The 27,902-nt window shown below is 43.0% G+C and overlaps 1 long non-coding RNA gene across 6 annotated transcripts in view; it reads left to right on the top strand.

Moving 5' to 3' along the window:
• The window catches only part of LOC119624383 (uncharacterized), a 78,625-nt gene that overhangs the window by 30,537 nt on the left and 20,186 nt on the right, over positions 1–27,902 (top strand). For 4 of the 6 annotated variants that reach the window (XR_012094745.1, XR_012094743.1, XR_005240462.2 and 1 more), the window contains exons 2-5: positions 11,700–12,291; positions 20,371–20,482; positions 21,945–22,077; positions 26,995–27,107. This is a non-coding gene — a long non-coding RNA (uncharacterized lncRNA). The remainder of the gene's footprint in view (positions 1–11,699; positions 12,292–20,370; positions 20,483–21,944; positions 22,078–26,994; positions 27,108–27,902) is intronic. The other 2 variants (XR_012094746.1, XR_012094744.1) reach the window with 2 other exon arrangements.

The raw sequence follows: 27,902 nt of genomic DNA, 5'->3' as shown, positions 1-27,902 counted from the left end.
TGCCTTAGCCTCCTGAGGACTGCAGTTACTTGCCATTGTGCTAGGCTCTGTCTGTAATTTTTTAACCCGGAGAGTTCACGTAGCTTTTCTTCCCAGAGCAAAATAAGTTGAAAAGTAGCAACACCAGCCAGGCATGGTGGCTCACGCTTGTAATCCCAACACTTTGGGAGGCCGAGGTGGGAGGATCATGAGGTCAGGAGTTCGAGAACAGCTCGGCCAACATGGACAAACCCCGTCTCTACTAAAGATACAAAAAATTAGCCGGGCATGGTGGTGCGCACCTGTAATCCCACTATGAGACAGGAGAATTGCTTGAACCCAGGAGGTGGAGGTTGCAGTGATCCAAGATCACGCCACTGCACTCCAGCCTGGGCGACAAGGCAGGAATGCATCTCAAATAATAATCATAATTAATTAATTAATTTTTTCAAAAGTAACAACACCTGTCTCTATTATGTGGCATTCTGGGCTTTAAAACACACAAATAACTAGAGGTTAGGAAACATGGGTTCAATTCCTAGTTCCTTTCAGTCCACTGTATGTCTTCTGAAGGATTCTTTCTTTAAATGTTTTGGTTTTATGACTTAATGTTTTTCCCAAATATAAAAACTGTGTGTGTTCCTGTGTAAAACATGGAAGGCACCAAAAAATATAAAGAAAATATAAACAAAAACCATGCTTAAGTTCCACCCTCAGAAACTCCACTGTGAACATCTTGATACATTTCTCTAGGGTTTTGTTTTCTCTGCAAATGTGCTTACATAGTTACCAAATGTGATCCAATTGTAAACAGTTTTGAAGCCTGCTTTTCTACTTACGTTTATTTCATGAGCATTTCCTAGTCATTAAAAATTCTTCAAAAGCCTATTTCTGCACCATAACATATTTAATCATTCTCAGATTGTTCCACACTTCGGCCAGTTTTTCACTCCGTAAATAATACTGCAGTGATGTCCTTTGTACCTTGGATTTGCATATCTGAAAATTCCCTTAGAAGGTACTCCTAGAGGTAGGATTTCTAGTAAAATAGCATCCTGGACCTCACTTGAGTCATCACTGTTAAGTCAGCCCAAAGTGTTTCATCTTGAGTCTGATAAAGTATTTAGTAACTAAAATAGAAAAAGGACTTGGTAATTTTTGCCTATATGGTGGTTTCATGGCATGCAACTGGAGGACAAAATAATACAATGATGTTCATTGTAATTATGATTTGGAGCTATTTAAAGGACATAATAATAATTCCTTTAAAGAGCTCCAAATTTATTGGGTGGTTTGTATGTGCTAAGCCCTGTTTTAACTGTTTTTCACATACTAACTCCTTTGATTTCATCACAACTCTAGAAGACAGGTACTATTGTTATCCCCATTTTACAGATGGGGAAGCTGAGGCACAGAGAGGCTAAATTACTTATGCAAGGTAAATGGCTGAGCCAGGACTCAAAGCCAAGCACTTTGGCTGCCAGCCCATGCTATTCACCATGCTGAATTCTGCCCAGAAACAATCAAGTGGGGAAGGATCCTTACCTCCCACATGCCGGGATACATGGCACAGGGCTGCCTAACCTGGGGGGAGACAGTCCCTCCCTGCTCACTGAGGAGTTCCTGCCTCCTCTACCCCTGCTCTTCCTTTTTTTTTTTTTTTTTTTTTTGAGATGGAGTTTCGCTCTTATTGCCCAGGCTGGAGTGCAATGGTGCGATCTCGGCTCACCGCAACCTCCTCCTCCTCGGTTCAAGTGATTCTCCTGCCTCAGCCTCCCGAGTAGCTGGGATTACAGGCATGCGCCACCACGCCCAGCTAATTTTGTATTTTTTTTTTAAGTAGAGACGGGGTTTCTCCATCTTGGTCAGGCTGGTCTTGGAACTCATGACCTCAGGTGATCTGCCCGTCTCGGCCTCCCAAAGTGCTGGGATTACAGGCATGAGCCACTGCACCCAGTCTCTTCTTCTTTTACCAGCTGTGTCCCCTGCCGGGTATGGACAGGACAGAAGCCCAGCTGCAGAGCACCCAATTCTCTATCTGGAAGGGAAGAGGAATGCATATCAGGCTGTTCTCCATTAGCTGCTTATTCAGGAAGGAAGGATGGAGGGAGAAAATGAATGCAAAAACACTGCTTTAGGACTTTGGTGGTGTGTTTTCTTTTCAGTTTTGTTTTCCACAGTTGGGAGAACATTAGCCTTGCCTATTTAGCAGTAGTATTTCCTTCGCATTTTTCACAAGTTCCTTTTCAAGACGTTCTCAGCGCATCCATTGATGCAGTGCTAGATGTGAACAGTAAAAATAGGAGTTATTAAGGACAACGGTGACAGTGAGTTCTGAAGGAGGTGACTATCGTTTTCGATACTGTCCATAGCAGATTACCTTGGTTACAAATGACCTCCAAACAGTTGTTCAGCCTGGACGCTCCATGCCCCATTGGATATAGAGAGAGTTTGGGGCTTAAGTTCTAATTAATGGCCATTTTCTCTTGTCCCACCTCCTAATGTTGACTTAAAACAATACCAGTGTCACACAAGACTACACAGGTTGTTTCTGTTTAGGTCAAGTAGACTGGCACCCCGGTGAAACACAACACAATATCCACAACAAAAAATAAACACAGCCCTCATCCCGCTTCCTCTTTTTTACCTTGCCAGGTTCCTCTGATGAGAACCCCACCAGAGACAATTTGCCTGTGTTCACGCACTGGCTCAAGACTGAAATCTGTAGAGCTTCTAATAGCACCAGAAGTGAACTTGGGGAGAAATGAGCCACAGAACCTTTGGGAAATGCTACCAGCATAGAATCTTCCCAGGGGTTTAGGTCTCTGCAGTAGGGGACTCTGTACAGCCAGACACATGCTTTAAGCATCCACTCTGCCCAGATTTGAGCATGGTGCCTAGCCCATAGAGATGCCCAATCAATATAAACTGAATTGAAGTGAGTTCTGTTGAGTTGGAGTGGATGGGATAGTAAAAGGTAGAAAAAGGATGCTCTCTTCTTTGATTTTCAGATAGTCTAATAACAACAACAATAATAATTAATATCTATGAAGTGTTTACTATGGGACAGGCCTGTTTTCAAGCACTTTACATGCATTATTTTTAAAATTCATACAACATTCCCATGAAGTAGTTATTTTTAATATTTCCATTTTAGATAAGAAAGCTGAATTTAACTCACTTTCCCAAGGTCATAATACTAGCATGCGGGCTAGGCATGGTGGCTCACATCTGTAATTCCAGCACTTTGGGAGGTGAAGGCAGGAGGATTGCTTTAACCTAGGAGTTCAAGACCAGCTTGGGCAACATAGTGAAACCTTGTCTCTACAAAAATAAAAATTACAAAATTAGCCAGGTGTAATGGTGCGCACCTGTAGTTCTAGCTACTAGGGAGGCTGAGGTGGGAGAATCACCTGAGCCTGGGAGATCAAGGCTGTAGTGATCACGCCACTGGACTCTAGTCTGGGCAACAGAACAAGACCCTGTCTCACCTGGTGTGGTGACTCATGCCTGTAATCCCAACACTTTGGGAGGCTGAGGCGGGTGGATTGCTTGAGGGCAGGAGTTCAAGACCAGCCTGACCAACATGGTGAAACCTTGTCTCTACTAAAAATACAAAAATTAGCTGGGCGTGGTGGCAGGCTCCTGTAATCCCAGCTACTTGGGAGGCTGAGGCAGGAGAATTGCTTGAACCCAGTGAGAGGTGAAGCCAGCTGGACTTCCTGGGTCAAGTGGGGACTTGGAGAACTTTTCTGTCTAGCAAGAGGATTGTAAAATGCACCAATCACCTCTCTGTAAAACACACCAATCAGCAGGATCCCAAAAGTAGCCAATCACAGGGAGGATTGAAAAAAGGGCATTCTGATAGGACAGAAACAGAACATGGGAGGAGACAAGGGAAAAAAGCTGGCCACCCCAGCCAGCAGCAGCAACCCACTGGGGTCCTCTTCCATGCTGTGTAAGCTTTGTCCTTTTGCTCTTCACAATAAACCTTGCTACCGCTCACTCTCTGGGTCCCCGCCCTCTTTAAGAGCTGTAACATTCACGGCAAAGGTCTGTGGCTCAGTTCTTGAATTCAGTGAGACCATGAACCCACCACCTGGAACCAATTCCAGATACACCAGGAGGCGGAGGTTGCAGTGAGCCGAGATCGCGCCATTGCACTCCAGCCTGGGCTACAGAGCGAGACTCCATCTCAAAAAAAAAAAAAAGTTTGAGACCCTGTCTCAAAAACAAAACAAAGGGCAGGCGCGGTGGCTCACGCCTGTAATCCCAGCACTTTGGGAGGCTAAGGCAGATCACCTGAGGTCAGGAGTTCGATACCAGCCTGACCAACATGGAGAAACCCTGTCTCTACTGAAAATACAAAATTAGCTGGGCGTGATCGCGTGTGCCTGTAATCCTGCTACTTGGGAGGCTGAGGCAGGAGAATCATTTGAACCTGGGAGGCAGAGGTTGCAGTGAACCGAGATTGCTCTATTGCACTCCAACCTGGGCAACAAGAGCAAAACTCCGTCTCAGAAAAAAAACAAAAAAACCAAACAAACAAACAAACAAAAACAAACAAAAAAAAACCTAGCATGCAGTAGAATTGGAGCCCCAACAGTCTGACTCTAGAACCATCCACTATTCCACTGTCACTCAAATGGAGCATTTTAGGGGCCTGAGTTTTCTATGAGAGGTAGTATATCTATACAGCATCCTGAAGAAATGTTATGATGGAGTTTGCACCCTAACAAACATGTATGTATTTATAGAAGATGTTATTTGTACTGTTAAATCATATGTATATATACCATATATTTTATCTATATTTCTACAAACTGATCAGCAACATGTGATAGTGACACTGGTTTGAGCGATCTTTTATAATTAGTGAAGTATATTTAAACATGTATTGAAGGATAATATACCTACAGAAAAATGTACATATCATATGTGTATAGCTTCATGAGTTTTCACAAACTGGAATACACTCATTCATCCACCTCCCAGAACAAGAAACAAAACATTCTCAGCACTCCAGAGACCCAGTCCAGTCTCTCCCTCCCCTGGGGGCAACCTCTATCCTGATTTCTGACACCACAGATTACTTAGCAATGGGAAATTCTAAAATCGTTTTCTTTTTTTCAGAGACTTGCTATATTTCCCAGGCTGATCTTGAACTCTTGGCTTCAAGCCAGCCTCCTGCCTTGGCCTCCCAAAATGCTCGGATTACAGGCATAAGCCACCGGGCCCTGCCAGAAAATTTTTAGTGTGGGAAAATTGTCAAAGTTCATCAAGAAGCCTCAGTTTCGGCCGGGTGCGGTGGCTCACGCCTGTAATCCCAGGTACTCGGGAGGCTGAGGCAGGAGAATCGCTTGAACCCGGGAGACAGAGGTTGCAGTGAGCCGAGATTGTGCCACTGCACTCCAGCCTGGGCAACAGAGTGAGACTCTGTCTAAGGAAGGGAAGGGGAGGGGAGGGGAGGAAAGGGAGAAAAGGGAGGAAAGGAAGGAAAGGAAGGAAGGCAACTTCACATTATAAGATAAACCTCAAACAATAAATATAAGAAAAATCAAGCATTGAGTTCCGTTCCTTGAGGTTACATCTTTCGGATCCACTGCCTTCTTGTGGAGTTCCAGAAGTGCCCTTTCAAATAACTGAGAATGGGCTGGGAATGAGGAGGGGGTTGGCATACACTTATCTAAGCATATTTGTAAATAAAGCAAAAAGCAATTTAAAGGGGAGTCTGTGGTAGGGTTTTGTTTTGTTTTGTTTTTTGAGACGGAGTTTCACTCTTGTTGCCCAGGTTGGAGTGCAAAGGCGCAATCTCAGCTCACAACCTCTGCTTCCTGGGTTCAAGTGATTCTCCTGCCTCAGCTTCCCGAGTAGATGGGATTACAGGCAGGCGCCACCATACCCGGCTAATTCTGTATTTTTAGTAGAGACGGGGTTTCTCCATATTAGTCAGGCTGGTATCGAACTCCCGACCTCAGGTGATCTGCCCGCCTCGGCCTCCCAAAGTGCTGGGATTACAGGTGTGAGCCACCGTGCCTGGCTGTGGTAGGTTTTTACACATGAATAAGACTATCCAAAATGCCTTCTAATATTCAAGCATTGGATGTATTGCTATGTTTGCAAGCCTCTGAGCCCCCTTCTAAGAATTTTCACAGGGAGCTGGGCAGCGGGAGTGGCAGCCATGTTGGTACAATGTGGCCTTGCCCCCAGTGTCATCTGATTGGACCAGAAAGAGACATCTGACTCAGGCTGGCCAATTAGATCCTCTCTCCCAAGAATTTTTCACTGGAGAGAAAGGATGCTAGTTAGTATAGGCTGGTCTCTTAAACTAAGAGCATCCCAACTGAAGAGCTTTGGCTTTGCAGCGCAGTCAAGAAGAAACACACAACACCAGACTGCAGAGAGAAGGAAGGAAGTAGACATGCTGAGAGGCGGAGAGGAGGGCCGCAAAATAAGAGACAGGAGAAGACCATGGAGGCACAGAGAGGAGGACACTGGAGCAAAGTAGGTGACTTGATTTTTGCTGGTCTTCTGGTTTAGGTTCTCGTCAAGCCATCATGAGATCCAGCTGTGCCTCTTATTTTTGGGCTCCTCAGATGATTCTAGACCTTCATCCTATAATCTTCTTCAACATTCTGCGGATGCTAGCTAGAAGGGCATCTGTTACTTGCTGTTTCAGAAACAAGGGCTGCAAAATTCAGTGGCTTAAAACAAGAGCAACACTTAACTTTTCTTACAGATCTGTAATCTGAACAAGGCTTAGACAGCTCATTTCCACTCCAACTTGGTTTCAGCTGACAGCTTGAAGGCTGACACTCACACATGCCTGATTCTTGGGTTGCAAAGACTCAAGCAGTTGTGGCTGGAAGAGTTGTGGCTGTATAAGAACCTCTCTGTTTCTCTGTGGTCTCTTTATCATGGTAGCTTCAGGATAGATGGACTTTCCCATGGAGGCTAAGGGCTCCAAATGCACAGGTCCCAAGGAGAGAGAGCCAGGTGGAAGCCACATTGCCTTTTAGTACCCAGCCTCTGCAGCCATGCAATGTCATTTGATCTCATTCTATTTGTGGAAGCAGTTACAAAAATCCACCTTAGTTGAGGGACCCCATCTCTCAGTGAAGGAATGTCAGCATCACATTTTTTTTTTTTTTTTTTTTTTTTTTTTTTTTTTTTATGAGACGGGGTTTCGCTCTTGTTGCCCAGGCTGGAGTGCCGTGGTGCGATCTCAGCTCACTGCAACCTCCGCCTCCCGGGTTCAAGTGATTCTCCTGCCTCAGGCCTCCCAAGTAGCAGGGCTTACAAGTTCCTGCTACCATGCTCTGCTCATTTTTTGTATTTTTAGTAGAGATGGGGTTTCACCATGTTAACTAGGATGGTCTTGATCTCCTGACCTCATGATCTGCCCGCCTAGGCCTCCCAAAGTGCAGGCATTACAGGCGTGAGCCACCGCGCCCGGCCAGCATTACATTTTAAAACGAGCGTGTGGCCAGAATGTATATTAGGTGGCCATCTTTGGAAAATACAATCAGTCATACTTGTAAACAAAAGAATGTTGATTAACGTGGATTAATTAGCTGAGTGTGGTGGTGCATGCCTGAAGTTCCAGGCTAAGGTGAAAGGATCACTTGAGCCCAGGAGATTGAGGCTGCAGTGAGCTATGATTACACCACTGCACCCCCGTCTGGGTGACAGAGTGAGACCCTGACTCGAAAAAGAAAAAAAATGTGGATTAATCCCCAAAAATAAAAAAGGCATTAGAATGCCCAGAAAATTATCAGTGTCGTGATGGGAAATGGGTTGGTGGGTATAATAAGAATTCTTTCTTTTTCATCCTGCTGTGAATTGATGAACATCAAACTCATCTGTAGGTAGTCTCACTGAATTCTACCCAAGAAGCAGCATTTTAAAGATGACTAGTCTTTTGTTCTGTAATTGTCTTGTGTTTTATTTTACTACATAATTTGGCATGAATCAAGTTTAAATCCCTTGTTATTTGTAATGAAAAGTTTCTAGTCATCTTGTTTTCAAATGTTACTTGTAAACCTGTATTAGTTCGTTCTTGAATTGCTACAGTGAAACACTGGAGGCCGGGCGCGGTGGCTCACGCCTGTAATCCCAGCACTCTGGGAGGCCGAGGTGGGTGGATCACGAGGTCAGGAGATCGAGACCCTCCTAGCTAACATGGTGAAACCCCGTCTCTACTAAAAAATACAAAAAATTAGCCAAACGTTGGGGCGGACGCCTGTAGTCCCAGCTACTCAGATGGCTGAGGCAGGAGAATCATTGGAACCCGGGAGGTGGAGGTTGCAGTGAGCCCAGATTGTGCCACTGCACTCCAGCCTGGGCAACACAGTGAGACTCTGTCAAAGAAAGAAAGAGAGAGAGAGAGAGAGAGAGAGAGAAGGAGGGAGGGAGGGAGAGAGAGAGAGAGAAGGAGGGAGGGAGGGAGGAAGGAAGGAAGGAAGGACTGGAGACTCGGTAATTTATAAAGAAACGAGGTTTCATTGGCTCATGATTTCACAGGCTGTATAGGAGGCAAGGTGGTTTCTGCTTCTGGGGAGCCCTTGGGAGCCCTCAGAAAACTTCCAATCATGGCGGAAGATGCGGAGGGAAAGCAGACACCTTACATGGCTGGAGCAGAAGCAAGAGCTAGGGGTGGGGGAGGTACTACACACTTTTTTTTTGAGACAGATTCTCGCTCTGTCCCCCAGGCTGGAATGCAGTGGCGCAATCTCAGCTCACTGTAACCTCCGCCTCCCGGGTTCCCGCCATTCTCCTGCCTCAGCCTCCCAAGCAGCTGGGACTCTCCTGCCACCACGCCCGGGTAATTTTTTGTATTTTTAGTAGAGACGGGGTTTCACCGTGTTAGCCAGGATGGTCTCTATCTCCTGACCTCATGAGACCCGCCTTGGCCTCCCAAAGTGCTGGGATTACAGGCATGAGCCACCGCGCCCGGCCAGGTGCTACACACTTTTAAACAACTAGATCTCATGATAACTCACTATCACAAGAAAAGCCCCCAGGGGATGGTGCTAAAGCATTCATGAGAAACTGCTCCCATAATCCAATCACCTCCTACCAGGTCCCACCTCCAACACTGGGGATTACAGTTTGACATGAAATTTGGGCAGGGACACAGATTCAAACCTTATCAAAGCATACCCTTTCTTGTTTGTATAAGAAACAAGAAATGAGGTTTCCCTCCAACTGGAGCCTTCTCAATCTCCTCATAAATAATCCAGCTTTTCAGGGTTCAAAATACTCCAGAGCTATAAAGTAGGGACTGCTGAAAGATGTATTAACTCCTCCAGGCCTCCAAGGTGCTATTTAAAATGTTATTGCTTCATATCCCGTAATAGATGCTGAAACCTTATTGATGGCCTTTCTCCTGATTGTTTGTATGTGGAGGTTGAAGGTTTGGAAATAAAGAGTTGGTGAACTAGAACAGGACACTGAATTAACTCTTTCAGCAAGGCTTAAAATAAAGGAGTTTAGTCATATAAACTCTAAAGCCTAAAAGATACTGAAGCTTCCAGAATGAATCAGTAGCTAAGACACTGTTATTAGATGCAATAATTACTGGAGGGGTGAAAACCTTGTTGATGCTGACTGAGAACAGGTACATTTAATACTTCTTTTATAGCAACATTTCCAATACTGTACTAATATGAATATTAACCTAGTGTCTGTGTATTAAAATATGTACATTCTGGTTATATAGAAGAAACTTCAAACTGCCATCTTTTTATTATTAATAAAAGGTTAATCAGGTTTATGTTAACATCTTCAATTCATAGATTGGTCTGTTTGCAATAGGGAAAGAAATGAGACCATCAGTGGCTAGTTGAAAAAATTCTACCTATAATAATAAACAAATGTGCATGAATATAGAGGCAACCTGAATAGTAGGTATATTTTGGATCTGGTGTAACTAGATACATGGGAAGAAAGCCCTGATTTGTAGCATTTGCCAAGTTATATGGTGCAAATATTTCTACCGTGGCTGACTTCTAGCTACCCACATGGCATCACAGAATGCAAAGTTGGGAGGAGGTACACCCAGTTGGTTCTGTAAGATGTATGAGCCAGTCCTACATCATTGTTTATAATTCTTGGAAAACCAGTTGGATGGTAGGTACTTGGATAAGCCTTCTTATAATACTATAGGAAACAAGGGCAAATTTTATTGGCAAGGTCTGTGGCAGAGTCATGTAATGTGCATTGAATCTCCATTTACTCCCTGACAATTCTCATTGGCCAATCAAATGGGAGCAGAGATAAAAACATTTAAAAGTTGGGTTGCAACCCCTCAGCCCTCTCTTCCCTTACTACTGCCATCAAAGAGGTCGCATTCCCAATGGTGCAGATACAAGATGGTGGAACCCATGTCAACCTGGTTCCATGAATGTCTGTGTGGAGCCCAGTGCCCATTCACCCACATTGGGTATGTATGATGCTTCAGGTTGCTACTGCTGCCTAGCAAGCCATCCCATACAAAATGGTTTAAAACAACAATTTGTTGTTACTTCTCCAATTTTGTGAGTTGGCTGGGCTCACCTGGGGAGTTCTTACTCACTTAGAGTCTGACCTGTGGTTGTGGTCGGATGGTGACTGGGTCTGGGGTGCTTAGGAAGCTTGACTGGGATTGAACTAAAGATGCTTCTTTGCTTATGTCTGGCACTTTGGTGCTCCTCTGCGTAGAGGTTCATTCTCTAGACATTTTATGTCGTGAATGGCTCCAAATGCAATATCAGGAAGTGCCAGGATTTCTAAGGCACTGGGGAGAGCCACAGTGTCACTTCTGCCACACTTACTTCTGCACACTTCCTTGTTTAAAGTGAGTCATGGGATCGTGCAGAGTCAGAGTAGGAGGTAACTTTCCAAGGGTGTGATTACCAGGAGGGAAGAGTCATTGGGAGCCCTTTTTGGAGACTAGCTACCACATACCATGAGTAAGGAATAAACCTTTGTCATGTTAAGCCACTTAGATTTCAGGGTTAATTTGTTCCCTTGACAAAAACCTAGCCTAATCTGACTAATCCAAAAACTGGTACTGTATTAGTGATGTTAAGTTAGAAAAAACAAACCCCCAAGTATCTGTGGCTTAACACATAGTCCTCTGGGGATCTGATGACTCTCTAGGACTGCGGCCCTCTAATGGTGACTCAGGGGTCCACGCTGCTTGTCTTTTGTTGGTTTACCATCCAGAACATGTGACTTCTAGCTACCTGGGGCAGAGGAAAGAAATCCTGGGAGACTCATAGCTCTTCAGTACCTGTGGACCAGAACTAGTCATGTGCCCCCTCACTCCAGCTACAAGCAGGCTGAAAAACTGCGGGCAGCATGTGGGCATTTGGTGATTAGTAAATGTCTTAATCATAATGTTATGTGGGATTCTTGGCCTCTTTTTTTCCTCCCTTCCCCTTATCTCATCCTCTGTAAGAAATTTAAAAGAAAGAAAGAGAGAGACAGAGAGAAGGAAGGAGGGAAAATAGGAGGGAGGGAGGAAGAAAGGAAGGAATGAATGAGGCAGGAAGGGAGAAAAAATGGAAGGAAGAATACCAGAAGGAATTTGCTCTATAGGATGTAAAATGCAACCACTAAAACTACCAACAAAACACTATCAGCAGATACTGCTAAATAAAAACTATTAACAAAGAACTGTAATAGCAGAGGCTTTCACTGTGTTTTTAACCTGTTTCATTTTTCTTTTTAATCAGCAATGATAAGGAAACTAACCTGGATTAAGTGCTATCATCTTGGAGGTGCAAAGGCAAACAAGGAGAAAGAAGTGATTGAAGAGCACTTCAGAAAGCCTGGTACATTCAAATCAGCAGGGCTTGATTACTCGCATCCCAGGACACTTAAGGAATTGGCAAATATAATTGCAAGACCACCAGCCTTTATTTTAGAAAATGAAGGTTGGACAGAAGAAGGTCCTGACAAGTAGAATCAGCAGATGGAGTACCTGTTTTTTAAAACAGGGAAAAGGACAGCTGTAGTAATTATAGACTATTCAGCTTATCTTGGATACCTGGGAAGATACAAGAGCAAATCATCAAACAATCAATTTGCAACCACCTAGAAGAGCACAAGGTACTGGGTCGCAATCAACATGATTTTGTGAAGTGCAAATTATGCCACACCAATTTAATTTTATCTATGGTAGAGTGATGAGCCTGGCAGAAGAGGGCAAAGAAATATCTACAACCGGACTTCAATAAAAGGTTTTCTATTTTTATTTAAAATATTCCATTTCCTAGCATTTTCAGCATCAACCTTCTGAGAGGATGCTATCTGAATAGCAGTTGGGTAGGTATGACGCTGGGTAAAACACTCAAAATGGTAAAAACAAGGATTCTACTCCAGGCTGACATAGTTAGTAGTAGTAGTTATTATTATTTTAATCAATTGATGTAGACAAAAGTGACAGTAGTGAGGTGAAGATGGCATTCTCCATCACTGATGAGACATATGACAGAAAATAGGCGATGTAAAAACCCATTTAAGAAGTCCAACAGCTAAGTAATATGAGATCCAGAAGTGGAGAACAGACAAAATGGCATAAGGGACATTACTAGAGAAATTATATAAGAAAATTTCCGAGAAAAGGACACATTTTTACATTAAAATAACCCTCTAAGTGCCAACAGTGATAAATGGGGAAGACAACCCACTTGGACATAACTTTGTAAAATTTTTAGAACTCTAAGAATAAACAAAAGTTTTTGAAAGCTTCCAGAAGGAAAAATTAGGCCACCTATAGAGGAATGAAAATTGAACAGCCAACTTCTCATTAACATCTCTGGCTGCTGGAAGATAATCGAGTAGTCCTTTCAGTTCTGGGGGAAATAAAATTTGAAACTAATTTACATATCCAGCCTACCTATCAATCAACTGTGAGGGTAGAATGTAGGTGTTTCATACAAACCAGGGCTTGTAAAGGACACCTTTTTTAAGTTATTTGAGCGTGTATTCCAGCAGGATGACGAAGTTATCCAAGAAAGATTAAGGCAAGGGATCTTTCTAATGCAAGAAAGGAAAGTAGTGTGTGATTAAAAAAAAAATTCTCCATTTTGAAGTAGGAGGACAAAGAGTTCCAAAGAGAAGGACTCTGGGACAAAAGTATTGCATGCAGTCCATAGTGTTACTAGGAGAACAACAACAAAAGTTTTAGTATAGGCCTGGCGCGGTGGCTCACGCCTGTAATCCCAGCACTTTGGGAGGCCGAGATGGGCGGATCACAAGGTCAAGAGATCGAGACCATCCTGGCTAACATGGTGAAACCCCGTCTCTACTAAAAATACAAAAAATTAGCCGGGTGCGGTGGCAGGCGCCTGTAGTCCCACCTACACGGGAGGCTGAGGCAGGAGAATGGCGTGAACCCAGGACGCGGAGCTTGCAGTGAGCCGAGATCGCCCCACTGCACTCCAGCCTGGGCGACAGAGCGAGAGTCTGTCTCAAAAAAAAAAAAAAAGTTTTAGTATAAGATAAACTATATATTTAATCAATAAAAAGATAGGAAATTAATAATTCCAGAAAAACCAAAAGCTAATTGAGTATGTTATGGCCCAATTTAGAAGAATAATGTATAATTTTCAGTAATTTAGGGAGTGTGAGAAAAAGACTAATACATGGTGCTAAGACATTTTTCATTGAATAGATGAAGGGTATGATAAACATATGAAGGGTATGATAAATATATGAAGGATATGACACTGCCCTCATAGAGAGGAAAATTGCATTCCTAATATGCTACCTAGTTCAGCAGTGCACAATATTGATATAGTCTTACTAATGTAATTACTTTTTGTTGTCGTTGTTGTCTTAACTACAGTCACCGTCCTGTACATTAGATCTCTAGAATGTATTCATCTTCTAAGTTAAAGTTCATCCTTTACACTCAACTTAAGGACAAAGTAAGGAAGATCTTGGTTATGTTGCAAAAAAAGGCAAGCATTATTCTTCATAATATAAGAGTATAGGTAACAAAAGGTGGGAAATGGAAAGTTAAGGAAATATGAAGAGAAGGATAGTATCATAGATACCTGCAACTTCTATAATCTGAAGTCAGGATACTGACTCAAGTTTTTGGAATGAAAAATTGAGGTGTAACATACTATTTAAAGTTAAAGGGTAACCACAACAAAACTTAAAAATAATGACATGACTACCTAACACTGAAGGAATTGGGAGGAAGAAGAAAACATAAATGAGCTAGGTTCTTATCTTTTATACCTGCAGGCCATTAGATAACCAAGAAATTGGAAAGAAGAGTGATTTTTCCAAACACTTCATATATTCAAAGCATGCATAAGTCATGAGTAGTTTTTTTTGTAGGCAGATCTGTATGGTCATGGGGGTATAATCTCATAGCACAGGTGCAGGCAATCTCTGTAGCATAGGGACACATTGTGTTAGGAATGATCTTGCAGCCATAGCATTTTTTCCATTTCATTATCCATAGCCAGTTATAAGATTGTATTTGCAAACTTAAAGTTGTATTTGCTTTAATACTCTCTCACATTTTCCCGGAATTATCTTTGATATTTCACAGAGTACTGTCTCCAAAATTTAATAGCTTGGTACATGGCCATGTGGCTTTATCTAGTGTTTTATTGTCTCTGACTTCTGTTCCAAAAGAATATATTTTCAAGATTGGGTTACTGTTCTCACTGAATTAAATGCTCACTGGAACTTGCTCCTTAGATGACCTTGTTATAGAATAAAAACTATTTAAAATTATAACTCTAAAAATTAAAATAATAGGCCAGGGGTGGTGGCTCATGCCTGTAATCCCAGTACTTTGAGAAGTTGAGGTAGGAAGATCACTAGAGCCCAGGAGCTTGACACCAGCCTGGGCAACAAAGTAAGACCTCCTTTCTACAAAATATTATTATATTTTTTTAATTTGATGAACTTTTTTTTTGAGACAAGTTTCGCTCTTGTTGCCCAGGCTGGAGCACCATGGCGCGATCTCGGCTCACTGCAACCTCCGCCTCCCAGGTTCAAGCGATTCTCCTGCCTCAGCCTCCTGAGTAGCTGCCATTACAGGCATGCGCCACCACGCCTGGCTAATTTTTGTATTTTTAGTAGAAACGGGGTTTCACCATGTCGGTCAGGATAGTCTTGAACTCCTGACATGGTGATCCACCTGCCTCAGTCTCCCAAAGTGCTGGGATTACAGGCGTGAGCCACCCCACCGGGCCTATTTATTTATTTTTTGAGATAGAGTCTCGCTCCTGTCACCCAGGCTGGAGTGCAGTGGTGCGATCTCGGCTCACTGCAACCTCTGCCTCCCAGGTTCAAGCATTTCTCCTGACTCAGCCTCCCAAGTAGCTAGAACTACAGGTGCCCACCACCACGCCTGGTTAATTTTTGTATTTTTAGTAGAAACAAGGTTTCACCATGTTGTCCACCATGCCTGGTTAATTTTTGTATTTTCAGTAGAAACAAGGTTTCACCATGTTGTCCACCACGCCTGGTTAATTTTTGTATTTTCAGTAGAAACAAAGTTTCACCATGTTGTCCAGGCTGGTCTTTTTTTTTTTTTTTTTTTTTTTTTTGAGACGGAGTCTTGCTCTGTCGCCCAGGCTGGAGTGCAGTGGCTGGATCTCAGCTCACTGCAAGCTCCGCCTCCCGGGTTTACGCCATTCTCCTGCCTCAGCCTCCCGAGTAGCTGGGACTACAGGCGCCCGCCATCTCACCCGGCTAGTTTTTTTGTATTTTTTAGTAGAGACGGGGTTTCACCGTGTTAGCCAGGATGGTCTCGATCTCCTGACCTCGTGATCCGCCCGTCTCGGCCTCCCAAAGTGCTGGGATTACAGGCTTGAGCCACCGCGCCCGGCCCAGGCTGGTCTTGAATTCCTGACCTCAGGTGATCCACCGGCCTCGGCCTCCCAAAGTGTTAGGATTACAGGCTTGAGCCACCGCACCCGGCCTAAAAAATTACTCTTGACTGGAGTTAAATAATTTCAAATTTTGCACAAAACTGGGACTTTCTTATTTTTAAAACATTATTTATTTATTTATTTATTGAGATAGAGTCTTGCTATGTCACCCAGGCTGGAGTGCAGTGGCATGATCTCGGCTCATTACAAACTCTGTCTCCTGGGTTCAAAGCAATTCTCCTGCCACAGCCTCCCAAGTAACTGGGACTACAGGTATGTGCCACCACACCTGGCTAGTTTTTGTATTTTTAGTAAAGACGAGATTTCACCACGTTAGCCAGGCTGGTCTTGAAATATTGACCTCAGGTGATCTGCCCACCTCCACCTCCCAAAGTGCTGGGATTATAAGCATGAGCCACTGCGTCTGGCCTTTTTTTTTTTTTTGACGGAGTCTCGCTCTGTTGCCAGACTGGAGTGCAGTGGCATGATCTCAGCTCACTGCAACCTCTACCTTCCAGGTTCAAGAGATTCTCCTACCTCAGCCTCCCAAGTAGCTGGGACTACAGGCACGCACCACTACGTCTGGCTAGTTTTTGTATTTTTAGTAGAGACAGGGTTTCACCATGTTGGCCAGGATGGTCTCGATCTCTTGACCTCGTGATCCGCCCGCCTTGGCCTCCCAAAGTGCTGGGATTACAGGTGTGTGCCACCGCGGCCGGCCCATGTTTTTAATTAAAAAAAAATTTTTTTCAGAGATGGGGTCTCACCATGTTGCCCAGGCTGGTCTTAAACACCTGAACTCAAGTGACCCTCCCACCTCAGCCTCCCAAAGTATTAGGATTACAGGTGTAAGTCACTGTGCCTGCCAAAGCTGGGACTTTCTTAATAGGCCGGTTATACTATTTCAAATATTCATTATTCTTTGTTTGTTTTTGAGACAGGGTCTTGCTCTTTTGCCCAGGCTGAGTGCAAGTGGTACGATCAGGGCTCACTGCAGCCTTGACCTCCCAGGCTCAAGTGATCCTCCCACCTCAGCCTTCCAAGTAGCTGGGACTACAAGCACACACCACCATGCCTAGCTAATTTTGTTTGTTTGTTTGTTTGTTTTTTGTAGAGACAGTGTCCCTCTATGTTGCCCAGGCTGGTCTCGAACTCCTGCAGTCAAGCTATGCTCCCACCTCAGCCTCCCAAAATGCTGGGATTACAGGCGTGAGTCATATCACTCTTGACAGCCTTGTTATTCCAACTTATGTAAAATACGAGCATATCATAAAAGGGCAGTATTTATTTTAAAAGTTTTGGGTGAGAGAGCCTCTTTACAACTAGAAAACTAAAAGCAGAAATGTTTAACAGAGCCTGGGCGCAGTGGCTCATGCCTGTAATCTCAGCACTTTGGGAGGTCGAGGAGGGCAGATCACCTGAGGTTGAGAGTTCAAGACCAGCCTGGCCAATATGGTGAAGCCCTGTCTCTACTAAAAATACAAAAACTAGCCAGTTGTGGTCATGGGCACCTGTAGTCCCAGCTACTTGGGAGGCTTAGGCAGGAGCATCACTTGAACCCAGGAGGCAGAGGTTGCAGTGAGCCAAGATGCGCCACTGCACTCCAGCCTGGGCGACCGAGCAAGACTCCATCCAAAGAAAAGAAAAAAAAAGAAATGTTTAACAGAAAGTCTCACACAAACCCACAGCTAACATCATACTGTATGGGGAAAACTTGAAACGTTTTCCTCTAAGATCTGGATCAAGACAAGGATGTCCACTTTCATCGCTTTTATTCAACATAGTCCTAGAACGGCTGGCCAAAGTAATTAGGCAAGAGAAAGAAATAAAAGACATCCAAATTGGAAAGGAGGAAGTCAAAGTGTCCCTGTTTGCAGTTGACATGATATTATGTGTAGAAAACCCTAATGACTCCACCAAAAAAACGGTTAGAACCGATAAACCAATTTAGTAAAGTTGCAGGATGCTAAATCAACATACAAAAATCAGTAGTGTTTTTTTATACCAATAATGAACTATCCAAAAAAGAAATCAAGAAAATCCCATTTATAATAACTAATATATATAAATATATATAATCTAGGAATACATTTAACCAAGGAGGTAAAATATCTCTACAATGGAAACTATAAAACACTGATGAAAGAAATTGAAGAGAATACAAATAAATGGAAATATATTCTGTGTTCATGGACTGAAATAATTAATATTCTTAAAATGTACATACCACTCAAAGTGATCTACAGATTCAGTGCAATCCCTGTCAAACTTTAAATGACATTCTTCACAAAAATAGAAAAAAATCAATTCTAAAATTTGTATGGAACCACAAAAGTTCCCAAATAGCCAAAGCATTCTTGAACAAAAAGAACAAAACTGGAGACATCACACTACCTGAGTTCAAAATATACTATACAAAGCTATGATAACCAAAATAACATGGTATTGGCATAAAAATAGACACATAAACTATAGACATACTATAAAAATGGCACTAAATAAGGAACACAGAAAGAAATCCACACACAGCCAGCTGATTTTCTGTGATGGTACTAAGAGCATACATTGGAAAAAGGACAGTGTCTTCAATAAATGATGTGGGGAGAACTGAATGTCCATATGCAGAAGAATGAAACTAGACACCTACCTCTCACCATATACAAAAATCAACTCAAAATGGACTAAAGACTTAAATGTAAGATCTGAAACTATAAAACTACTGGAAAAAAAAAACGTAAGGGAAATACTTCATGACATCGATCTGGGGAAAGATTTTTTGGATGAGAACTCAAAAGCACAGTCAAGTGCAGTGGCTCATGCCTGTAATCCCAGCACTCTGGGAGGCCAAGGTGGTGGATCACCTGAGGTCAGGAGTTCAAGACCAGCCTGGCCAACATGGTGAAACCCCATCTCTACTAAAAATACAAAATATTAGCCAGGCATGGTGGTGAGTGCCTGTAATCCCAGCTACTCAGGAGGCTGAGGCACAAGAATCGCTTGGATCCAGGAGGCAGAAGTTGCAGTTAGCCGAGATTGCACCATTGCACTCCAGCCTGGGTGACAGAGTGAGACTCCCTCTCAAAAAAAAAAAAAAAAAAAAAAAAAAAAAGTCCTGGTGCAATGACTCACACCTGTAATCCTAGCACTCTGGGAGGCTGAGACAGGCGGATCACGAGGTCAGGAGATTGAGACTATCCTGGCTAACATGGTGAAACCCCGCCTCTACTAAAAGTACAAAAAATTAGCCAGGCGAGGTGGCGGGCGCCTGTGGTCCCACCTACTTGGGAGGCTGAGGCAGGAGAATGGCGTGAACCCAGGAGGTGGAGCTTGCAGTTAGCTGAGATCACGCCACTGTACTCCAGCCTGGGTGACAGAGTGAGACTCAGAAAAAAAAAAAAAAAAAAAAAAAAGCACAAGCAACAAAAGTAAAAATGGACAAGTGGAATTACATCAAACCAAAAACCTTCTGCACAGCAAAGGAAACAATCAACAGAGTGAAAAGACAACCCACAGAATGGAAGAAAATATTTACAAACTGCATCTGAGAAGGAGTTAATATCCAAAATAGATAAGGAATTTAACTCAATAGCAAAAAATAAATAATCCAATTTAAAAATAGGCAAAAGACCTTAATAGATGCTTTTCAAAAGAAGACACACAAATGGCCAATAGGAAAAATGTAGGCCAGGCGTGGTGGCTCACGCCTGTAATCCCTGCACTTCGGTAGGCCAAGGCAGGCGGATCATGAGGTCAAGAGACTAAAACAATCCTGGCCAACATGGTGAAACCCCATCTCTACTAAAAATACAAAAAGTTAGCCGGGTGTGGTGGCGGGCACCTGTAGTCCCAGCTACTCAGGAGGCTGAGGCAGGAGAATGGCCTGAACCCGGGAGGCGGAGCTTGCAGTGAGCCGAGATCGCACTACTTACACTTTAGCCTGGGCTCCATCTGGAAAAAAAAAAAAAATTAGCCGGGAGTGGTGGCGGGTGCCTGTAGTCCCTGCTACTCGGGAGGCTGAGGCAGGAGAATTGCTTGAACCCGGGAGGCAGAGGTTGCAGTCAGCCAAGATCGCACCACTGCCCTCCAGCCTGGTGACAGAGCAAGACTCTGTCTCAAAAAAAAAAAAAAAAAAAAAAAAAGAAGGAAAGAAAGAGAGAGAGAGAGAGAAAGGAAAGAAGACTTCAAGGAAAATATTTGTTCTTGAGGAGCTAAGAAGATAACTAGATAAACATATGCAACTCTGTTTCTCTGTCTCTTGCATACCCTTCTATGTAAGGGAACAATTCTTTTCAACATCCTTTACCGTATGCCACCTCTTGAAGGTGGCATAGAAAGAAAATGTGGCATAGCTAAGAAGAAGGTGGTATAGCTAAGAAAATCTATTCAGTTTTAAAATTCATGGCAATGAGTGGTTTCTTAATTATGCAGGGAGAAACATTTTGAGGCTGTCTTTGTATCTTGTTTTGGTGGTGATCATTTTTTTTCATTCCCATGACTGCAGGAATATTGATCTCAGCGTTACTTTGACCATTAATGAATTATGATGGCAATAAGCAAAGATGCGCACCTCTAGCCTCCAGGGAGCTTAATCTTCTGCTACAACGTTTGCATTTGTAAGTCAGCACCTGTGTAATCTATATTCTATTTGTTATTCTCCTTTAATTACATATTGGTAGTGGTCCATTTGCAGGCTGGGAGCAACCAACTGGAGCATCAAAAAGATTATTAAAATATTGACTTTAAATTAAAAGGCCAAAAAGGAAACAAGACAGGGTTTGTTTCTACCCATTCCATTATGATGGTTCAGGAACAATTATTTCCTTTCATCTCAAGTTTCAAGAATTGTGCAAGGAACTCCCAAATGCCCTTTACATTCATTCATTATTTATATCTTGCCCCACTTGCTGTGTTTCTTTGTATTATCTATGTAATCCATAGTTCAAATTTTCTCAATTGTTAAAATGATGTCCCAATAATTAATTATAAACGAATTTTTTACCCAGATTAGGATCCAGTGTAGGATCATGCCTTGTACTGAGTTCCCATGTCTCCTTTGTTCCTTTAATATGGAGAAATTTCTCTGCCTTTCTTAGTTTTCTTAATTTGACTTTTTTTTTTTTTTCCTTTTGAGATGGAGTCTTGCTCTGTCACCCAGGCTGGAGTGCAGTGGCGCAGTCTCGGCTCACTGCAACCTCCATCTCCTGAGTTCAAGCGATTCTCCTGCATCAGCTTCACGAAGAGCTGGGATTACAGGCATGCACCACCACACCCGGCTAATTTTTTGTATTTTTAGTACAGATGGGGTTTCACCATCATAGTCAGGCTGGTCTTGAACTCCTGACTTCAGGTGATCCACCTACCTTGCCCTCCCAAAGTGCTGGGATTACAGGCATGAGCCAAGATCATGCCATTGCACTCCAGCCTGGGCAACAAGAGCGAAACTCTGTCTCAAGAGAAAAAAAAAAAAAAAAAAAAAATTGACCTGGATATTTTTTGCCTGGTCATGTATAGCTCTTTTTGGAATAAGAAAAGTCTTGCTATTTTATAAAAAATGAACTGTCTTTGGTTTGGTAGTGTGGCATAAAATATCTTAGAGGGGTAAGTTATTCATCATTCAGTTCTAGATATTTTCTAATTTCTTTTGTGATTTAGTCTTTATACCACAAAATATTTAAAACTGGGTCACTTAATTTATGAATTTTTTTTTTTTTTTTGAGATGGAGTTTTGCTCTTGTTGTCCAGGCTGGAGTACAATGGTGTGATCTCAGCTCACTGCAACCTCCATCTCCCAGCTTCAAGCAATTCTCCTGTCTCACCCTCCCAAGTAGCTGAAATTACAGGCTCATGCCACCATGCCCGGCTAATTTTGTATTTTTAATAGAGATGGGGTTTCATCATATTGGTCAGACTAGTCTCGAACTCCTGACCTTAGGTGATCTGCCCACCTCGGCCTCCCGAAGTGCTGGGATTACAGGCATGAGCCACCATGCCAGACCAACTTGTGAATTTTCTAGTTACCTTTTTCCTAATGGTATCTATATTTCTTTTTTTCTTTCTTTCTTTCTTTTTTTTTAGAGACAGGGTGTCTCTCTGCTGCTCAGGCTGGAGTGCAGTGGTGCGATCACAGCTCACTGCAGCCTCGACTTCCTGGGCTCCAGTGACCCTCTCGCCTGAAACCGTACACCCCTTCAAGCAGCTGAGACTACAGGTATGTACCACCACATCCAGCTAATTTTTATTTTTTGTGGAGACGGGATCTTGCTTTGTTGCCCAGGCTGGTCTTGAATTCCTGGCCTCACGCAACCCTCCCACCTCTGCCTCCCAATGCACTGGGAGCCACTGTGCCCAGCCCTGTATTTCTATTACAAGTGATGTTTTAGCATAATTCTGTGAAGCCCAGGGAACAGATTCTGTATGATTTCAGTAATGTGAAAGTTGTTCAGACTTGCTTTGTTGTCCAGCATACATCAATTTTATAAATGTTCCAAATACACTTGAAAAGGAAATGTTTTCTGTGGTTGTTGGTGGGAGTGTTCCTCTTGTCAATTGTGTCAAGTTTATTAACCTTGTTCAAGCCTTCTGTATTGTTAATGATTTGCTTATTTTTTGCTTGTTTTGAGTGTTTGCTTATTCTTCATTTATTGAGAGAGGGGTGATAAAATCTCTCACTGAAAGTATGACTTCATTTCTTTCTTCAGTTTTTGCTGTATACATTTTGAGGCTAGGTTATTAGGGTGAATACAAATTTAGAATTCTTATATCTTCTGGTAAACTTAACCTTTATCTCATAATAAAGTTTTCCTATTTATCTCTAGCAATACTTTCTGCTTTAACCACTAATTTAATATTAATAAAGCTACACCTTCTTTCTTCTGGTTAATACTTGCATCGATTTTGTTTGTTTTTGTTTTTGTTTTGTTTTTTTGAGACGGAGTCTCGCTCTGTCACCCAAGCTGGAGCGCAGTGGCGCCATCTCGGCTCACCGCAACCTCCGCCCCCTGGGTTCCAGGGATTCTCCTGCCTCAACCTCCCCAGTAGCTGGAGCAGCTGGGATTACAGGCACTTGCCACCACGCCTGGCTAATTTTTGTATTTTTAGTAGAGACGGGGTTTCACCATGTTGGCCAGGCTGGTCTTGAACTCATAACCTCAGGTGATCCGCCCGCCTCGGCCTCCCAAAGTGCTGGGATTACAGGCATGAGGCACTGCGCCCGGCCCATCCTTATTTAACCCTTTGCCTTTTCCTAACCAATTACTTTCAACCATTTTGAACATTTTATATGGCTTTCCTTAATTTTTTAATATTTCCTTTACATATATTTTTGCTGATTTTTAAAAATTATAGACATTGTGACTATTTGAACCAACATATCTCAAAAAATAATTCCCTAATATCATCTAACACGGAGCCCACACTCAGCTAACTCCAGTTGTTTATAACGTGACTTTTAGAACTGTGTGTGTCAGCTGGGGGCGGTGGCTCGCGCCTGTAATCCCAGCACTTTGGGAGGCCGAGGTGGGCGGATCATGAGGTCAGGAGTTCAAGATCAGCCTGGCCAACATGGTGAAACTCCATCTCTACTAAAAATACAAAAATTAGCCAGGCATGGTGGTGCACGCCTGTAGTCCCAGCTATTCCGGAGGCTAAGGCGGAGAACTGCTTGAACCCGGGAAGTGGAGGTTGCAGTGAGCCAAGATCATGCCACTACACTCCACCCTGGGCGACACAGTGAGACTCCATCTCAATAAAAAAAAAGAAAGAAAGAAAGAAAAAAGAACTGTGTGTCATTGCATTTAACTGTATGGCTCTTAGTCTTTTAAAATATAAAATAAGCTAACTTAATTGATAAATTGTTATATCAGGAGTGACCATAGGAAATGAAACAGATATTTTAAAAATCACTTTTAAAAACATATAAGGAATATATTCAGTACATCCCCTTTAAAAGAAAAATCAGAAAGATACAGAAAGTGGAAATAAGAAAAGAAATTTTTTATGGCTTTTACCAATTGTGAGCATGACTACCCTCCTGATGCATTTATCTGTCTAGCTCCTTATCTGTCAATACTTTTACATGGTAAGACCATTCTGTATGTAATTCTGCATTTACTGTAGGCAGTTTTATATCTTGCTTTGCATCTTTAAAATTAATATGATTGTAATTTTTTTTAAGAGACAGGGTCTCACTTTGTTGCCTAAGCTTGGCTGGAGTGCTGTGACATGATCATAGTTCACTACAGCCTCGAACTCCTAGATTTAAGTGATTCTGCTGCTTCAGCCTTCCAAGTAGTTGGAACTATAGGTGCATACCACTGCACCCAGCTCATGAAAAAAAAAAAAATTTACAGAATGGGATCATACCACTGCACCCAGCTCATGAAAAAAAAAAAAAAAATTTATAGAATGGGATCACTTGCATTGTTGCCCAGGCTGGTCTCAAACTCCTGGCCTCAAGCTATCCTCCCACCTCAGCCTCCCAAAGCACTGGGATTACAGGCATGAACATTTAGAGTTTCTTCCAATTGTAATAGTTAATAAAAATGAACATATTTTTTAAGAAATTTTAGTCTGCTTCACATTATAGCCTAATCCTAGACTCTGAAAAGTAGAATTTTTCCTCCCTTCCTTCCTTCCTTCCTTCCTTCCTTCCTTCCTTCCTTCCTTCCTTCCTTCCTTCCTTCCTTCCTTCCTTCCTTTTTCTTTCTTTTTGAGACAAAGTTTTGCTTTTGTTGCCCAGGCTGGAGTGCAATGGTGCAATCTTGGCTCACTGCCACCTCCGCCTCCCAGGTTCAAGCAATTTTCCTGCTTCAGCCTCCTGAGTAGCTGGGATTACAGGTGCCCACCACCACGCCCAGCTGATTTTTGTATTTTTAGTAGAGATGGGGTTTCACCATGTTGGCCAGGGTGGTCTCCAACTCCTGACCTCAGGTGATCCACCAGCCTCGGTCTCCCAAAGTGCTGGGATTACAGACATGATCCACTGTGCCCAACAATGAAATTTCTTAAAGCAAAGGCTTAACCTCTTTTAAGGCTTTCCAGAAAATTGTTCCAAACTTTTAAAATTCCAGTGAGCTAAAGTTTACTACATTGAGATTGATGTCCTCGTCGTAGCAGACACAGCCTGTGAGGCTTCACGGATACTTGTTTTGGACACCTGTCGTGGAAGCTGAAGATGTCAGATGCTTTCCCAGGATCTCTTGAAGCGGGGGCACTGCCCTGCAACCTGGGATAGACCAATCCAACAGGCTCCCTCCAGACTGCGGCAGAGGCTGTTTATACAAAGAGGCACAGTAGATAATCCCTTTGGGGGATGCCTGTAGTGGCAGGAGCTGAGAGGTGCTGCATCTGATGCACGGAGCTGAGGTGGTGGCCATGAGGTCCAGCACTTAGCACTGGTGGCCGTGGTGTCCTCACCAGTAAGGGCTTGGGCATGATTTTGGCTCTGGCTGTGGCTGATTCTAGTTTTTCTTCTTCTTGCCCATTTACTGAGCCTGGTTGTCTAGCCTTTCCTGATCTTCTTTCAAGTCCCAGTATCCTTCAATAAATTACTTTTCTATTAAAACTAGTCAGTTTGATTCTATTGTTTGCAAAGAAGAATGTGATGAATCTTCTATACAGGGATTCTTCTTCTGTGTAGCAAGGCCCATTTCAAATAGCAGGAGAACTGGCATGCTGAGGGACTGCCAGGGCGATACAGAGAGCTCAGCGTGGTCACGTGTCAGGGCCGGGAGTTGGAAGAGCCCAGGTCAGTGAACTGGGACAATATTGGAATCTAAAGGTAAAAATAGCTTCTTAAGAAGTTAACATCAGCCAGGCGCAGTGGCTCATGCCTGTAATCCCAGCACTTTGGGAGGCCGAAGCCAGTGGATAACAAGGTCAGGAGATCGAGACCATTCTGGCTAACACGGTAAAACCCCATCTCTACTAAAAATCCAAAAAATTAGCCGGGCATGATGGCATGCACCTGTGGTCTCAGTTACTTGGGAGGCTGAGGCAAGAGAATCACTTGAACCCAAGAGGCAGAGGTTGCAATGAGCTGAGATTGCACCACTGCACTCTAGCCTGGGCGACAGAGCAAGACTCCATCTCAAAAAAAAAAAAAAAAAGAAAAAGAAGTTAACATCTATGGCCGGCCACACCTCCACAACTTTGGGAGGCTGAGGCAGGTGGATCCCTTGAGGCCAGGAGTTTGAGACCAGCCTAGCTAACATGGTAAAACCCTATCTCTACTAAGAAGACAAAATTATCTGGACATGGTAGTGCATGCCTATAGAACCAGCTACTTGGGAGGCTGAGGTAGGAGAATCGCTTGGACCCAGGAAGTAGAGGATGCAGTCAGCTGAGGTTGTACCACAGCACTCCAACCTGGACAACAGAATGAGACTCTATCTCAAAAAAAAAAAAAAAAGTTTGATTCTTGGGCATGCAGTCTGTATGGTAACAGAGTGATTCGGGGGCTGATTCAGGAGTCCAGCTCTTGTAAATGTGTTACTAGAAACCAGGTCTGGTAAGGTGCCTAAACATTAAGCGTCTGAATTGACAAGAAGCCAGGCAGCCTAGGTTGGAGACGGGTGTTGGGTCTGAGACTATACATAGGGCGGGGGGCAGTGGTAGATGGAGCTGTGCCGACGTGGAGTGGAAGCTAACAACCACCAGGGAAGGCCATGGCAACCACTTAGGAATTTCTTTTTGACCATTTCTTCAGAACCAGTTTCCAAGTAATATGACAAAAGCAGCCTCATAATGTAAGAGGTAAACTCTGTTTCTGACCAAAAACAGTATTACTCAGTTTGATATCTTTCCAGTAGGGATGGGCTTTGGTAAATTTAGGACATTTCAAAAATCCAGAAAACCAAGTCTGTAACCACTAGGGACATTTAAAAGAACATCGCCAGCTTTAAAGGTGATCTTTAGAATAGCTATTTATTTAGGCTTTGTGTGTTTCCAAAGTTAACCAGTGTTTCACATCAGCTATCTTCTCTAACCCTCTCAACAACCTGAAAGGTGGGTATAGTAACCCCATTTCATGGATGAAAGAACAGACTGAGAAGTTAATTATCAGATTAGATTGTAAATGAGTGGTAAAGCAAGAATTCAAACCCAGATCTGGTTCGCTTTTCTGTAGGCAGTGTTTAAGAAGGATCCAGAAATACTTCAAGCAATGCCAGTGGTAGTGTTGCCTCCTCAGAAGACTGCTTTCAGGAGAACAGTATACATCTGCCCTGTAAATTCTGGATGGTAAATATGACAAAAACTCTCTCCTTGACCCAGCTCTAGTGAGACTGCTCTAAGCCCTCTTCTCAACATGGCTCAAGCTTGGGCTTCAGTGTACATTTTGTTGGGCCTGCATTGCTCAGTTTTAGCAAGAGTCCGGTTAAGTTAAAGAGAATCTCACACCTTTGATATCAGATTCTTCCATATCTGATCAAATTCCTCATCCCCTACCTTCAATATCTGATCATTCTGCCCTGTCTGCACCAAGAATCTCCCCTCACCCTTGGTGTCTCCTCTTAGTAATTTTCCATCCACCAGTCTCTCCCCACTCTTCAAGCCTACTCCTTGGCTGTAACTCCCTACCCCTCCTTGTCTTATTTGCAACTGAACTCTGTTCTACACTGAGGTCTCTTTTTCCTGATTGCAATAGTTCCTGAATAAAATCTGTTTTTGCTGCTTTATCCACTGGCTAGCTCTGGTTTTCTTTACCAGAAGTCACAGTTAACACATGTGAAAACCCATTTGCAAAACAAATCCACAGGACTCAGTCCATGTGCTGTGAAGTCTTTGATTAAGGAATTAAAAACAATGAAAAGTAATAAACAGATCTGAATACAATTCAGGTAATAAAACACTTTCATTGGTTTTCATACTCAGCAAAAGTATTTTTACTGATTAAAAGATAAATAATCCTCCCTCTACTAACTCAATGACACATTGAAACATTAGCCTAACTTGTGCACCTTTCAGCGAAGCTACTCTCTTTGCGTAGGCACAGCTCTTTCAGCCAAGGTACAGGAGAGCAAACCCACGCGTGAA

The sequence above is a fragment of the Chlorocebus sabaeus genome, chromosome 12 (genome assembly GCF_047675955.1).
Source record: "Chlorocebus sabaeus isolate Y175 chromosome 12, mChlSab1.0.hap1, whole genome shotgun sequence".
NCBI lineage: Eukaryota > Metazoa > Chordata > Mammalia > Primates > Cercopithecidae > Chlorocebus > Chlorocebus sabaeus.
Note: the sequence above shows the minus strand (reverse complement) of the source record. Positions and strands in the feature narration are given on the sequence as shown.